At 41.5% G+C, this 16,340-nt stretch overlaps 1 protein-coding gene across 3 annotated transcripts in view; it reads left to right on the top strand.

Annotated features, from left to right (window-relative positions):
- The first annotated feature begins 14,177 nt into the window (after nucleotides 1-14,177).
- The window catches only part of col16a1 (collagen, type XVI, alpha 1), a 35,207-nt gene continuing 33,044 nt past the window's right edge, over nucleotides 14,178-16,340 (top strand). Inside the window, exon 1 of one of the 3 annotated variants that reach the window (XM_088986996.1) lies at nucleotides 14,178-14,559. The gene's annotated coding sequence lies outside the window, so the exon portion shown is untranslated. The remainder of the gene's footprint in view (nucleotides 14,560-16,340) is intronic. The other 2 variants (XM_088986999.1, XM_088986998.1) reach the window with 2 other exon arrangements.

Below are 16,340 nucleotides of genomic sequence, written 5' to 3'. Positions count from 1 at the left end.
ATTTATGAGGGCAAGACCATTTCCAGTTTTCCTCTAATTGAAAGGCCTTGCAGCGCAAGAAAAGCAGCAGGTGGCAGGGAAAGATCAAACGAAGCGCGAAAAGTCAGACAGGAATTGCAACCAATCTCCCAGATTCGGAAACTTAAAAGTAGAAGCAGGTAGAAGATGGGGCATGGGGGGATATTTTCTCTATCTGTGCTTGATCATCACACTCGAGGGTCAGTTCCACTTGAACCAAGCATGTGCGGGCTTTTGATTGATTGATTTATTTACATCCTTTGTGATAATTCCCCATTGACTCCAAACAAAGGAGTAAACGGGACATAAAGAAGCATTTTCGCTGTGGGTGTTGCTGTCCTTTTGAGGGACCTACTCGAGGCCCGCCGCTGCGCTCACTAATGATTTTTTATCAGTAGGGGACACCGCTTTGCTCTCAGTAATGTTGCGGTGGAAGAGTTTTCGCAAGAAGGGGCCTTTCCGTTCCATACGGTACGTGTCGATTTTGAGTCTGTGGTTGATGGCGTGTGACATTTCACTCTATTTAAAGGCCGTAAGATGGAAGAAAGTAGCAGCTGACATTATCTTGGATACACTACCTTGTATTGTATTTCTAAAAAGCCGGAGATGGGCCATCCGGGATGGACGAACGGACATTTTTGGGATCAAGGACGCAAGATGAAAAGAAAAAAAATAATAATAAATCCCGAAAATGTTAAGAATTTTAAAAACAAGCTATTTTATCTTAGCAGGATTTTTTCAAACACATTTTTACACAAGTCTTCTTGTGCCGGTCCCAAGCCCGGATAAATACAGAGGGTTGTGTCAGGAAGGGCATCCAACATAAAAGCTTGGCCAAAACAAACATGCGGATCAAACCTCTAAAGATGGAGGACACTGATTTGCTGTGGCGACCCCCTTGAAGGGAAAAGCCGAAAGGAAAAGAAGATTGTATTTTCAGATACACTACCAGGTGGGGTCCAACCATAAAATATAATACAATACATATTGATTTAGATAGCGCTTGAACAACAGCTGACGCTGAAACAAAGCACTTAACATGGACAGAGATCCTATAGAGGAAATAAAGCAGTCACAAAGATAGTAGAAAGAGTAAAACCAAGATTAAATCATGCTGAGATAGTACAAAGTGCCTACAGCTTTCACTCACGATAAATTTGGCCGCTCGTCCTCCTGCCTAGATCGTTTTATCTAAGATCACCAAGCCTGCTGTAGATTTAAAACACTGTCTGTTGTTAGAAAAAAAATACCTTCGTTTTGAAAAGACAGCTGACCGTTGTACAGAATTGAGAATACAGTGAACTATCTATCCATCCGCTATCCTAAACATTCCTTATTATGCACTCGCAGGTGCAACCCCGCAGCTCATCAACGGCAGAAACCAGCTCTCTGATTTCTTATTTGCCCGTTCGTCTTGCGCCGCACGTTCCTTTCATTTTCTCACCCCCCCCTCCAACGCCCCCCCTTCGTTCTGATTCAGCCTCTTGTTTCAAAGCGCCTTGATTAATTGCTTTCGCCCATCGTGTGTGAGCTTGGCGTGACGGCTCGTATTGGGAGGACATGCGGGGGGTGGGGGGTTTGGATTGTGATCGTGACAGGCGGTGATCAAGATGAAAGGGCAGAAAATGGCCTGAAACAGAAGGCGAGGTCGACGTGTTGGGGAGGTTGATGAATCTCAGGATGTGGCTGAAATAAAGCACATCCTACCTTTAACCATTTTTAGGGCTGGAGTCAATTGTTTAGAGCACAGGTGTACAAAATCAAGGCCCGGGGGCCAAATCTAGGCCGCCATGTCATTGAATTCGGCCCGTGACAGCAAATCAAACTTGAAATTCCATCATGCTTGCTAAAGTCCGTACGTCAAATTGTCCCATGGAAACCACAATAAAAGTCATTATTCATGACTTCAGTATTGAAAACTAGTTATTCATTGCCAGACGTGCAAAAATGTGTCCACTCCAGTGTCAGAGTTTTTGTCATTGTCACTGGAATTCAAGGGACCCACAGAATATTGAGTTTTACGACTGCATCAAAACTGCAGCGTAGGAAACCTTCGACTCTCTTCTTTCATCCGAAAAAAAGAGTTAACTCCTAAATAATATGGATCTGGAGTTATCTGAGCTTGAAACGAGGTCGGCTGTTCAAAGTACAATACAATACATAAATATTGTTTTATATAGCGCCTGAAAAACAGCTGAAGCTAGAACGAAGCGCTAACATGGAGAAAAATGGGAATACTGCCCCCTTGTGGAAGGGGAAGACACATTGCCAGAGGCCATGGCCAGCACTTTATCGGAACCCAAACAAGAAAATAAAAACAACGAATTTCTCAGAATCAGAATCAGAATCATCTTTATTGCCAAGTATGTAGAACACACAAGGAATTTGTTTCCGGTAGAACACGCTGCCGTCAAAAAAAACTGCTAAGTGGCACTATACACCTTTGTTTGTTTGTTTGTTTGTTTGTTTGTTTGTTTGTTTGTTTGCCTTTGTCTGAAGAAATTGGTGGATGTCTACTTCACAGTAACATTTTAGTTGCTGAGACAAAACAACAGATCTAAACACATCATGGCTGAAAGTAGCAAATTGGAAGCTATGATTCAAACAGTAGAAAACTGATATATTACTTTGTGCCACTGCATTATTTTTTGTCGTTCTTTTCCTTTTCTCCCTTGCCGCTCAACCTCCCCGTCTTTTGCACTCCCTCTTTTCTCGTCCCCTCTCCCTGGCTATGTATAAGGTGATGTATGGTCCCTGTCAGCATGAGAATCAATGAGACGCCGGTTGTTTTAATTTAGCCCGGGAGCCCAGCGGATCTAGATCCTCAGCATGGTGGAAGAGCGATGGCACTGGCCTTTCTCTTTCTCTCACTTTTGGCTCCCTTCCCTCCGTCCTCCGACATCGGCTCATTGCATTGATCAACAAGTCTCTGTGCGTTCCTATGATTCCACCAAGGATTTAGAGACCGAGTGAGCTCAGCCGTTGTCGGTAAACAAGCAGCGGAGTCCGCCTGGTGGTTCGTGGTGTCAGCAGCTTGAGCCTGAAGGACAGCTGAGGCAAAGTCAAATACACATTGAAATTATAGGCTGTCGGGGGTTATTTGCAGGCTGCCACAAACACTTTGATCGCGTGTCTCTGTAACTCCAGCGCAGGGGGTGAAAATCACACCGGAAATATACGAGCTAATTTGCGGTAATGACGCTGGGTGACGATCGGCTAACTAAAGTCGGGTAGGTTTCCTGGCGAATTCTTCCAGCTACTAAACACATTTATCCAGTTTTCTTTTATAATCGAGCCAAAGGACCAGCAATGGCGTATCCTTTTCACTACGGATTAAAAGTAAGAGCAAAATTGTTCACGTACGCATGTGTTGCCGGGCCCCAAAAGTGCTGCCTTCGACAGCATTAGCTAAATGGCGCCATTAGAACACTTCCTTTTCCCAGTTGCCAAACACTTACTAGCCCTGAAAGAAACCAAGCCTATCGAGACAACGTTGCAGAAAAACAAAAACACTATTGTTTTTCACAAATCCACAGCACAATTTCTATTTAATAATCCCTGCCATTTGTTAATGTTGTTCTGAAATGTTTATTTACAGGTCGCCAAGCGCCGCTCGCTGACATTTGCCTGAGGCAAAATAGCTTCTGTGTTAGATGACTTTTTCATTATCCGTTTCAAATCATGGTTGTCGCAAAATTAAGATTCTTCTTCTAAATGTTGCAGCCCATACGACTGGTTTGCTGACATTTATGGTTGGTGCAAGTCAGTCAAGTCGAGTCATATTTATTTTTCAAGCCAGCCCGGATTTAACCCTTAGCTGGGCAATGAAAAAGCAAAAGAACCCCGCCCCTCCCCCCCAAAAAAAAAAAATAAAAAAAAAAATAAAGAAAATCGAAAAACTAAACTAAAAAAACACACACAAAAATACCAAAATAAATGAAACAAAAAATGGTGGCGAGTGGGCAACATCTGACACAATATTGTCCTTAGAGGTAAGATATTAATCCCCGAGTCAGCTCAAAATGTCAATCAATGCGTTCAGGTCGGGTCGGGTTCAAACTCGGCGGACTTTTTCTTTCTAGCAGACTTTTTCTTTTAATGTTTATAAAAATGTAGACAAAAACAATGGAAGACCTATTATAAAAAAGAATATTATTATTTGTTTATTTTTCACATTAATTGTATTTCTGTATTGTTGCCTCTCTTTTTATTAAAGTGTCGCGTTTCTTAAGGACGTCCTGTTGCTGCTGTGGTTTATGACACAAACCGGCCTTCAAAATGACGGACAACCTTAAATTTTCCGTCAACTCTTAAATAATCTCCGTCAATGATAGAAAATAGTTGGTAAATTTAACCTTCACAGAAATATAAAAGATGTCACTGTTTATACAGTGTTTTTTTAACTTAGATTTCATGACAAATGCTTTCATTTGTTTTATAAATCCTCAGAGTACTCACAAATGACATGAAATGATGACATTTCGGGTTTGCTTCGGGCTCAGGCCTGCAAATTAAGTTGATTGGTCGGGCTCGGGTTGGGTCGGATTTTTTAGCCCCGATCTTACCTCTAATTGTCCTATATAATGTTAGAATGACAATAAAAAGTCCTTTGGAGAGAGGTGGGTGCCATAAAATGGGGTTAGGGATGGTGGTATGAGCCAGCCAACTAAAATGAATCTATAATCTAGTGCTCACTATAAAAATAGCTTATTTTTCTGTTGCCTTACTTCTTTAGTTCATTAGACAGCCTGTCATGAGTTGTCAAATTTGTGGGACACATGCAGCGCCGAACGCCTTTGTTGACAGGCACTTAGTGCACAATTCCAGTCATTCGAAATACAGCCTTAAAACCTTTCCCCCTTTGGCATTTTCTGCCTTGCCGGAAATGGAAACCTGCCATTTGGCCATCGGCGTGAAAGCCATTCTGCGGCGCTTAGATGGTGAAACAACAGCAACCCAAACACTCCTTATCCACCTGTCCACACTTTTTTTTGAGAGACACGCATTATGGTAATCAGAGGAATGAATATTTTGTAAGTCTGTGTGTATGTGTGTCCAGCTGCTCTCCCGGCCACCGTGGCCATTAATGAGGAGTACCAAGCAGCCGAGCATGACACACACCAGCTGGATGCGCGCATACCTCCGCTGAGAGAGCGGCGCTGTGCCAATGTGACAGGAAGAGACATTTAGAAAGGATAGAAATTGCTTTTTTTTATTTTTTTTTCCAAATTTGGCGAGGTGGGTTCATTTTACTTGCCCTGAACAGCCACAAAGGCGGAGCTCTGATTGCTCCGTTTTGCAACAGGTATGATGAAAGAATATGTACTTGTATGCCCCGGCATTTTTCATGTCTTTTTTTTCCCACTACTGTAAAAAATGACAGTAATTAGATGAGTAAACAAGCTACAATCATGCATTCAACATGTCTCCAATGGATAACTGGAATCCTCCATGAATCATCTCCAGTTGCTTCAGAATGCTGCCGTTGGCTTGTTGACTGGTACTCGCAAGAGGGAGCATACCACTCCTACTCTGCCATCATTTTACTTGATACCAGAGTTGATATGAACTGATTGTTTTATTGTTTGCTGTTGAAGGAAATAGTTTTGCTGCACGTTTTTAACGGGTTTTGAAGAACAAAAAAACAGTTGCCTAAAGTTCCGTTCTCTCAAATAACTTAATGTACATTTTTCATGTATCGGTGATAAATAGCAACGTTTGGATGTCTATTTTTATTTTAGCGTCCATAATCTGTGTTGAAAAAATCATATTCTCAACACTTGATCCATCTCATGAATCAATTCCAACATTACAATAATTAGAAATATTCTTTCATTTGCATGTAAAACTATGCGTTGCAAAGGATGCTTTATATATTTTTCAAAACCTGGCCACATTTTGACTTCACAAAGAAAAAATGAAATGAAAGTAAATGAGAAGTGGTGAATTATGCTGAAGTCAATGAAGAGGAGCCACAAAGATTAGCCAAGGTGGACAAAGAATCTCAGCAAAGTGGCTATTGTCAAGCAACTGTTGGTTTGAGTATAACGGCACAAGCTCGCCAGCTATTTACAGCCCCCAAACCATCTTTTTTAACCTATTTACAACAGCTTTTAAAGGTCCTCTGCTGTACCTTTTCAGCTACTCCATCAACTAAGAGCTCTGATATTGCTCTAGCTGCATCCATTATCTAACCTGGAACTCCTATCTATTCAAAAACGCATCAATGAAGCCCCTTTCTATCGTGCGCACGAGATGGCCATGCGGGCGAAAATGATGGATGGATGGTGTGGGGAGGGATGGAGGAGACGGGAATAACAATGAAAGATTTATGACAGGCGTTGGGAGCAAGGCTCTGCTTTATTAGTCTATTATCAAACAAATCGGCCCCGCTGAGATGTAGCTCCGACCTACTCTCGGGTCTGGATCCATCCCCGACCGACCTTTGCAGATCAATGCACAACGCCATTACCATTCACATTCTGATATGGCCTGAAATTCTCTTTTTACTCATCTTCACTTATATTATTGCCGATATATTGCCCATCTCGAAGATAATGTGCACTTTCTCTCTCTTTCGCTGTTATCAACCTGAAAATCTTGAGGCAGGATATCCAAAGTGCGGCCCGGGGGCCAAATGCGGCCTGTGGTCAATTTTCATCCATCCTGGAGCCTCTGTTATAAAATCAACATCCGGTGGCATGTAGAATGAATACAGTTGCACTGTTACCTGTGTGTGCTAAGTGCTGCCATCTAGAGGCTCAAGTAGGAACAGCAAAATAGTGTCAGATTATTGACTGATTGAGCCATTAGTTTTCTAAATTGGTGATTTTCATTTGTCATTCTTTTTCCTAAAATGGTGACCATCAACGTCTGGCAGTGAATGAGTTAATTACTGTTATATGTGAAGAACATCCGCCAAGGTTACCCTCCCCTAGATTTTTAATACACCGAATCTGCCCCCCTTTGCAAAAAGTATGGACACCCCTGCCTCAGTGCTCTTAATCTATGATCATTCAAACCCCCCTGCGAGAACCCCTTTTTTCCACCACCCAGCTACCAACCCCTTGCAGAAGCGGGAAAGGTACCTGAGGTGGACCAGGGTAAATGCTCTGGCGGTTTGAGATATGCTAGTGACATTTCACAGTGGCATCTGTTTTATTGCGGCTGATTTAAAGAATGGAAGGGAGGGTGGCGTGAAGGGGATGGTGACGGAGGGTACGCAACTCATGGTGATGCTAGAGATTGTGGAAAGGGGGGGGGGGTAGAGGGGGGGGGGGGTTCTGTTGCATGGTAGCATATGCCCAGGACGCCCCCAAGTGGAAGACTAATGAACAATTGAAGCAAAAATACACTGCAGCCACGGCAATCGGAGAAAAGAAAACAGCATTTGTGATTGCAGCTCATTGGAGTGAGTGCGAAATGCGGGGGGAGGGATGGGGAGGGGTGGGGGTTGAAAAAGTGCAGTCATCTGTTAGTCGGCTTGACTCAAACATGACCTTTGCGAGGATTCATAAAAACCCAATAGAAATACTAAAAAAGGATAATGAGAATGTTGGCTGAAGAGGCAATTATGGAACAAATGAGCTGGAGAATGTGGCGGGGAATGCGGTACGCACAGAAAAAGGGGGTCGGGGCTAGAGAGGGAGTGTCATTGATTAGGACGATATGGATGACATTCCTAAGGGGCCATTTTGGATCTACCAGATGAGACAAACGAAAAGCACATGAAAAGCTACTTTTTCTCATCCAATCGTGTCGGCTCATACTGATCATTTTCAGAAAAAAAACACAAATATAAGGGATGTTTTTTTATGACAAACAACCCCCCTTTTAATAAAACATGTAGCTATTTTTTTCTGAAACAAAGACGAATGTCGTCTCAACACCCCCCGTCCCCCCTCTCCCTTATCTAGCATAGTTATTTGTGTATGGCTTTGGCGTTCTCTTGTAATGATTCTTATTTTATTCTTGTTCCCCGTGGTTATTTTTTATCTTATGTGTAAAAAATAAAATAAAAAAATAACAAAATAGCTCCCGGGTCCCAGTAGTTTCAAGTTGAAGAACGAACAAAGACGACACAATAGAAGCATGATGCATTTCTTTCTTTTTTTGTTGCTTGTAATTGCTTTGCGACGGACGGCGGGAAACCTTGATCAAAGCCAGCAAATTCTACATAATGAAGATCAGTCGCAGCAAGTCGGAATATATGTGTGTGAATGATAGAGATCCAAGCGCAACAGTGATGCTACAGGGAGAAGAGATAAAGAAGGTGGAAGATTTTAAGTAAATGGGAATCAACTGTCCAGAGCAATGGAGAGTGTGGAAAAGAGGTGAAGAAGCGTGTCCGGGCAGGCTGGAGCGGCTGGAGAAAAATGTCAGGTGTGATGTGTGATAGAAGGGTTTCAGCTAGGATTAAAGGAATTGATTCATTGATTCATTGTGGCGACCCCTGAAGGGAAAAGCCGAAAGGAAAAGAAGGAGGAGATGTCAGAGCTCCAAATAGTCTCGAGAAAAGATTACTGGGGCAGAGGGTATGGGTTGCTAAGTGAACAGTCTTCTAAGATTGGACGAAGGCGGAAGTAGACACCGAAACATGTCAGGTATTTGAACACCGACAATACACTGTCTGTAAGATAAGAATCTGTTTTAAATTAGTCTTTTAAGACTGCTTTCAAAAAACTCAATTAAAAAATGCTACATACATGATATGCAGCACACAGCCTTCTCTGCTGGCCTTAAAATATCTGAATCACAGACTGATGTTAATTATAATTCTTAAGTTATTCACTGCCAGACGTGCAAAAATGTGTCCACTCGAGTGGACACATAAGGCCTTCTCGCAGGCCTTATTTCCTTCCTAACACTACCCTCTAGTGGACTTGTAGTAAATCATACCGCACTTTTTATATGAGTCGCAGTTGCAGCTGTCGCTGCAGTAAAGGTTGTATAGTATTAAATAGTAATGAAGGATTGGATTGATTATGCTGTAGCACTGCTGAAGGCCAAGCTGTCAAATGCACGGCTCGCCACTGATGCACAAATATTGAATCAGTTCAGCTGTTTCGTCTCCCTGTTTTTTTTTTGTTTGTTTGTTTGTTTTTTTCAGATCTGCCTTGATTCGGGATTTTAATGCCCTGGAGACACCTGGACTGTATTGTGGTGATTGAAATAGATTTACCGTCGTGCTTTCTTTCCCGCACACCTCAAACATGATTGCTACATGCGTGTTATTTGAGCAGACAACAAAATAGCAGCATACAACAACGCAGTGTATCCGCGCGACGGATTCGCGACGCCCGTTTCCATCTAGCCGAGCATCCATCACCAAACGCCCCTTCCGGCTGCACATCAGGCCATTCATCCCACCAACATTTCCTTCTGCGAGACCTTCCCCTCCGCTGCGCGCCGATGGGAGTGGCCTGCCCTTGATCTGCTCTCACAACAAACAGGCTGGTAAACATCATGAAACATTTAGAGGAAGGCAGACTAACCTTCTCTCTAATTCACAGTGGCAAGCCAGGGATGAAAAACAACGGCTGTTTTCCAAAGCTCGGAGAAACAAAAAGATATACATTGATGGCGTATGTATGTTTTATGGTCAATGATATTTGAATATATTGTTTTGATTTCAACATCTGAGGTTGAAGGAAAAGGTTTCTTCAGCCGTCATCTTTACTTATTTGTAGGTGTCGGACGTTTTTCTCCTCATCCGAAAAGATTCGTCAGCGAACTAAATTGTGCTGGTAACACTGGCCCTATATATATATATATATATATATATATATATATAGACCACCTGAACAAATTGAGTTTGCTCATCAGAAAAAATAAAAATAAAAAAGATTCACAATTCGGTGAACAAGATTATCAGGGATTTTGTTTCTTCTTGGTACAAGACTGTGTCCTCTGGGAGTGGCTTTGAAAAGGAGGTTCAGGAAGCCATGATTTGCATGGGTATGGAACTGAAGATGCGTGCAAAGCAACTTGACAGAAAGTTAACATTTCTGGTACTTCAACACCTGAATTAAAAAACACACAAATTCAAAGCTCGGCTATTATTGGTCTTAGCTTAAAGGATAACCGACGTCTCCGGACAAGTTGTGTCCATAATTTGTAATATGGCTTCAAATGACTTCTACTGAGCGGATTTTACAAAGATTCCACAGCATATAGCTATATTTTACGTTTTAAAACTCGCGATGAATATTCCGGAAGTCTTGTTTTTGAGTTGGTGACGAGTCCGTACGTGACGTCACTAAAGGAACACCCCTGACCGAAAAAAAGGACACATTGTAGCAGTCCTTCACACTCCAATGCTTTTTGCTGTGCTTGTTTGGTCTGAAAACTTCATGTTGCACCAAAAAGAGCCAGAATAGGGCGACCAAGCTCCATATAAGGAATTTATCAGCCTGTGGAAGCGGGTTGATTAATTCCTCACAGGGGGCTTGGTCGCCATTTTCTGCCTCTTTTCTGGGACGCTACATTGCAATGCAGATCAGAATCAGAATCAGAATCATCTTTATTGCCAAGTATGTAGAACACACAAGGAATTTGTTTCCGGTAGATGCCTCAAAATGACACGGAAGGACTTCTTTAATCAATTGCAAACATGTATGATTTCCTCTTCAGAACTATTTGAATCATATTCATAACTGGATGTGAAACAAGAAAGCATATTCTCCAAATATGAAGCCATTGTTTTGATTCTCCAGCAACGCAAGACGTCTTGGCGTGATGTCACGAACTGGGGGCGGGACTTTCTGAAAATGCCCAATTCGCAGCTCAATTTTTTGCAGATTTTGAACACTTTAAGTCATTTTTATTGGTGTTTTATCATACTGCGTGTTTTGGGTATTTTAGATGCTATAAAACGTTTTTCTGATGTCAGTTAAAAAACAAAAACGTCGGTTGTCCTTTAATTTTGCATATAGACAATTCTCCGTGTCCAACCTTTTCTTCTCAAAGTCAATATGTTGATGACCTTGCAATGAATATTTTCTTTGGCCCGGATTGAATATTGGCCAGCGGCCTGATTTTCTGCTTTTTTCCGAACCCTTTCACACCATGATAAATATTCACTCGAATCAATAAGTCACGAATGCATTCAAAGCGGGTTGATACACGTTTGATTAGGCTTGCTTGCTGCCTGCTTTGCTTCCATATGATTTATTTTGACCAGCATTCTTCATCTTTTGCTTCATATCTGTTTTTATATCCATTTCTTGCCATCCTCATTTTTTTCTGCTGTAAAAAATATTAAACAAGTTTGAAGTATATTATGGGGTTGGTTTCAATGTCAGATTACTTTGTACGATCGTGTAATACAGTCACAACTCTTTACAAATGACATTTCCAAAGTGCAGCCCCTCATCATAAAATCAATAATGACTGGCCGGCATGGAGATTGAATACATTGGGCAGTAGCTGAGTGCTGCCATCTAGAGGATCAATTAGGAACAGCAAATTACTATGTGACCAATTAATTGACTGAAGGAGCCCGCCAATTTTCCAAAATGGCGACAATCAACAAAATGAGGAAAGTTGACTCTCAATGTCAATTCAACTGAGATACTCATGTTTAAAATGAAACAAAACACATGCTTAACTCATTTCACTGCCAGACGATGTGCAAGACTGTATCAGCTCCAATGCCAGGGTTGTTGGCATTTCCACCTTTCCAATATAGAGCCAAAAATATCCCACCAAAAAGACATTAATACATCCCACTGGAAGGTTGTGCAAAAAAAAACAAAGGGCGTATGGGGAGTATCAACAGCTTTAAGCCTAAAACAAGCCGGCAGAAAGAGAAAACATGGGAAGAGGCGGTTAGGGGGGGGGGGGAATCACCAATGCTTTCTGATGTTGAAATGGAAAAACACCGCGATTGTATTTCTATTCAGTCTTTTTGCATCTTTTGTCGTCTTACTCTGTATGATCCAGTCAGCTTATTCCATTCGCCCACCCACCTTACCCTTTACAAAAGCGTCTCGCGGTTGGAAAGAATGATGGGAGGGAGACACGAATGCTGTATTTGGGAATATGTGCCAGTTGGCAAAAAAAAAAAAATGGGTCCACGTGGCCGACGTCTGTCATGTGTACTTCAATTCTTTTTTTTTTGTTCGCCTTTTTTGCCTTTTCGTCAACCTATATAGTGTTTCACTCTTTAAATAAATTATGTATTTTATTGATTTTTAAAGGGGGGGTTTGAACTTCAACCACCCTCCGTTTTTAAGTTTTTTTTTTTCATATGCTAGAGTTTTATTTGCTATCTATTAGCTTTCTATTTGCTATCTATTAGCTAACTGGCCAGCTAACTAGCTATCTGGCTGGCTATTTATTAGTTATAAAGCTAGTTGCCTCGCTTTCTATCTATTGGCTATCTATTAGCTAGCTAGCTTTGTACATGTATTTGAGTTACTTCTGGGTTGAGTGAACGCTAACTCATCCTGTGACTGAAAAGTGACCTTGAGAGTTTTGAAAGGCGCTTATAAAAGTACAGTAAAGTTTCGTTATATCGATATTCAAGGGAGTCCGAAAAAATATCGATATAACCGGGACTATCGATATATCCGACCCTGTTTGCATGTAATTTTCTCCGTGCGTGCATAGAAATAGTATCGATATAACCGGGACTATCGATATATCCGATATCGATATAACGAGACTTTACTGTAAATGTATTATTATTATCTTGTCACAAAAAGCAAACAAGACCGAAGTAATATCATACCCTTGCCCCGCTTCCCAACCTTAAATCCACAATCCGTGCATCCGCTAATCTTGTATCTTCTAATGCCCCTTTTGCTGCAGCAGTGGGAGTCTTTTGCCTGGCCGTTTGGCATTTTAACTTCATTCCGTGCCTTATTGCCGTAATAACAGAGCGGCGGTGGACACGCAAACACATTTTTATTTATGTATTTATTTTAATCGTTACAAGTCTCACTTGCACTCAGTCGACGAGGGTTGATGGAGGAAAATGAGGTCAAACACAAGGCGGTCGTAAAAAAGAAGGGGAATGTTGTCAATTCAGGTTTTTTTGGGGTACAGTTTAAGTGAATGGATGGAGTTTGGGGGGGTGAACAAAAGATAAACATGGTGCTCTTTTTTATTCATTTTTTTTTTTGGGGGGGGGGGGACACGAATCCTCTGCAGCGTTTGGCCTTGTGATAAGATCTGCTGCCCTCTTTCAGCGCTTCGCCCATCCCATTCGCGGAGCACGAGAGCATGTAGTGGAAATAACTAAGCCAATAAAGACAAGGCCCACAATCCATCCACTCACCGCGCTTGGGATATTTACTAATGAAACGAGCTGGTAAGCGACCCGGCGGTGGTGGTGGTGGGGCGACGGGTCGATATAAGGAACGTTACGGATGGCAGACCGTGTGGTGCAGAGTATGATGGACGAGTGGACTTGGAAGGAGACAAATGAGACAGATAATTGGAAAAGACGAGAAGTTGAAAAGGGGAATATTACCACACCTTTTGCTTTTGCTTAAGCCACACAAAATGCGGCCTGAGGGTGAAATGTGGCCTGTTGTCAATTTCCATTCGGCCCGCAGCCTCCATTGAAATCAATAATATCTGGCCCACACGTAGAATGAATACATTGGGCAGTAGCTGTGTTAGTTGCGTGTGCTAAATGATGCATCTAGAGGCTCAATTAGGAACAACAAATTAATATTGGAGTAATTAACCGAACGAGCCCCCCAATTTTCTAAAATAGTGTTGTTTTTTTTTTTTTACATTTTTTTCAAAATGGTAACACTCAACCAAACAACAATGACTTCTTTTCAACTGTCACATAAAAGTGAAATCATTTACTGCCATTCAGGAATTTATTCGGGAATTCAAAACGTGAGTTGACCGCGTTCCCATCCACAACGGCGCAAACGCCCTATCCTGTCTTTGCTACTTAATAGCAATACACAGGCAAATTTTGAGTCAAGTCTGCACAAGTACAGCAAAAAGATGCAATCCTTCAACATATGCAAATGAGGGAGATTGTCATAATTCTACTTTATGACAATGCAGCCGCAAGGTCACGATCACCGAGGATCCAACCCCGTTCCGAATGGCAACAACACCTTCTCCGTGACGGAATGAAGAAAAAAAATGAGGTAAGAAAAGTCCTGGAGGAAAGACGCTTGAAAGATTAGAGACAACCCCACCCAGGTCCCCCCGGGCCTCCTTGTACAGGCGTGATGATGTCATCAAGGGATCTCCCTCTTGAAAAACGAGGAGAAAAGGAACAGAGCCGCGCAAGGGGAAGATTTTGAGACAGAGAGGGGGGAAAAAAATAGAGGCAGAGACTCGGGAATTAGAGGGGAGGGGAAAAGTTGGACACCCACTCCCGCCGTGACTTTTCCTCCTCTTCCCTTTCTCCGTGGAGGACGCCTCAAGACAAAAGAAAAGTCGCTGCACGGATTAAAAAGTGACCCCCAAAAACTGGATTACTTTGGATTTACATCAAATCTTGCTACGCAAACGATTATCGGATTCATGTAATTACAAGTTTGCGGATTTAATCCAGTGTTCAAGGTATGTATTCAATGAGCTGTTAGTCGCCAGACATGGTGTGCAACTACGGAGTTTTTTTTACGGAATTGGGATATATTTTGTCCTTTTTTAAGATACTAGACCTCCAACAAGCTTTCAACCAAGTGCAAGGGAAATAGGTCAAAGTCACGAAAGGAAAAAAAAAAAAGTTCACATCAACTTTGCGTTTTTTTTTTTTTTGAAGGCAGGGGAGGCGGGTACAATGGGGGACTGACTCAGCTGTGTAACTTAGACGGACTAAGAACACTCGCTGCTTAGTTCCAAATACAATCGATGCACATAATAGCAACATACACCAAAAATAAAATAAAATAAAGTAAAATCCAATAAAATACAATAAAATAAAATACAATAAAAAAATAAACAAAAAATAATTAAGAAATAGATATAGAAATAAATAAATATAAAATAAATACATAATTAAATAAATGAATGTATGAATAAATAAATGAAATAAATGAAGAAATAAAGATGGTAATAAATAAATAAATAAATAAATAAATAAAAACTCACTAAAAATGCATACGTCGATAAATGTAATAAATACACAATAGAAATAAACTTATTCAACATAAATAAATGAATAAATAAATAAATACTTTTGCAACAATTTGATCAATCTCCCTTTGGACTGTCAGAGTGCCGCGTCAAGTGATGAGTGTGCTACTTTTTTTCCTTCTTTGTGATGCAATCCTGGAAACATACTACACACGAGTTTTTGACAAATGCAGAATGTGCTTCAGTAGCTTCTACAGGGGGCTTGCAGCAACGTCCATTCGCCCTCACTGACTATTCATTCAATCAATAGTGAATATATCATGAGGGATTAATCACAAAACATTCAACCCAGCCGTGCATTTTATGGGCCCTGGGCCACCAGGTTATGTCACCAGCCCTCCCACCCTTTCTTACAGTGTAAGCATTTTCAAAGCGTCCATGTCTTTGGTAACTTGAGACAACGTGGGGTCGACTCACTCTGAGGATTGCTTGCGATTAACTGTCCTGCGTTTTTTCTCTTTTCTTTCTTCCCTCTTTCCTCTTTCTCTGCAACTGCAGCGGCCTGTTTCTCATTACCGACTACTCAAGTTCTTGGACACTGTCCAGAACGTAAGACTCATGAATACTTGCCTCAGCCTATCCTGTGCAAAACACACTTTGGGATGTTGCCTCAGCTAGTTTGGAAGTTTCTGTTGCTCCCAGTTATTGCTGAGGATCTACTATCAAAGCCTTGCAGTCAAAGTCCAGTGCATAAAAAAAAATGGAAGAATGCAACGTGGACTGCAAGCATTCAGCCTGGCGTTAATGTCATACAGTGACTTAAACATTTGTTGACTTTCTTTTTCGCATTTGCAAATGGTGTTTCGCAAAAGTCCCGATTTTATCTCTTCTGGACAGATTTGTGGCAGTGAAACTGTGGCAATGGCGGTGAAAAAAAAATCGTTTTTTGCGACACATAACAGGAGGCTAACAAAATATGGCCAGAAAATGGTTGCAACAAGCTACTTTATATGCACTACTTTCCGTTCTCTGGAACGGTCTGTATTATTACATTTTATGTGAATTTATTTAGTGTGATTATCTGGCCAGCTATAATCGCGGCAGGTGTCAACTGCTCAAACACCCATCCGATGCTTTGATTAACCTTTGGAGCCTCAGGGGCGAGGATATAGTTTCATGAGGTTTGGCTCGGTTATTTTACTGAGGTGTGCAATTTGTGCATTCGCCTATCTTGAGGCCTCCACTTGACGTGTAAACACTCTGTG

This window comes from Hippocampus bargibanti, linkage group LG20 (genome assembly GCF_051943395.1).
Source record: "Hippocampus bargibanti isolate YZ-2025 linkage group LG20, ASM5194339v1, whole genome shotgun sequence".
In the NCBI taxonomy this organism is placed as follows: domain Eukaryota; kingdom Metazoa; phylum Chordata; class Actinopteri; order Syngnathiformes; family Syngnathidae; genus Hippocampus; species Hippocampus bargibanti.
This window is presented reverse-complemented; position numbering and strand designations above follow the sequence as displayed.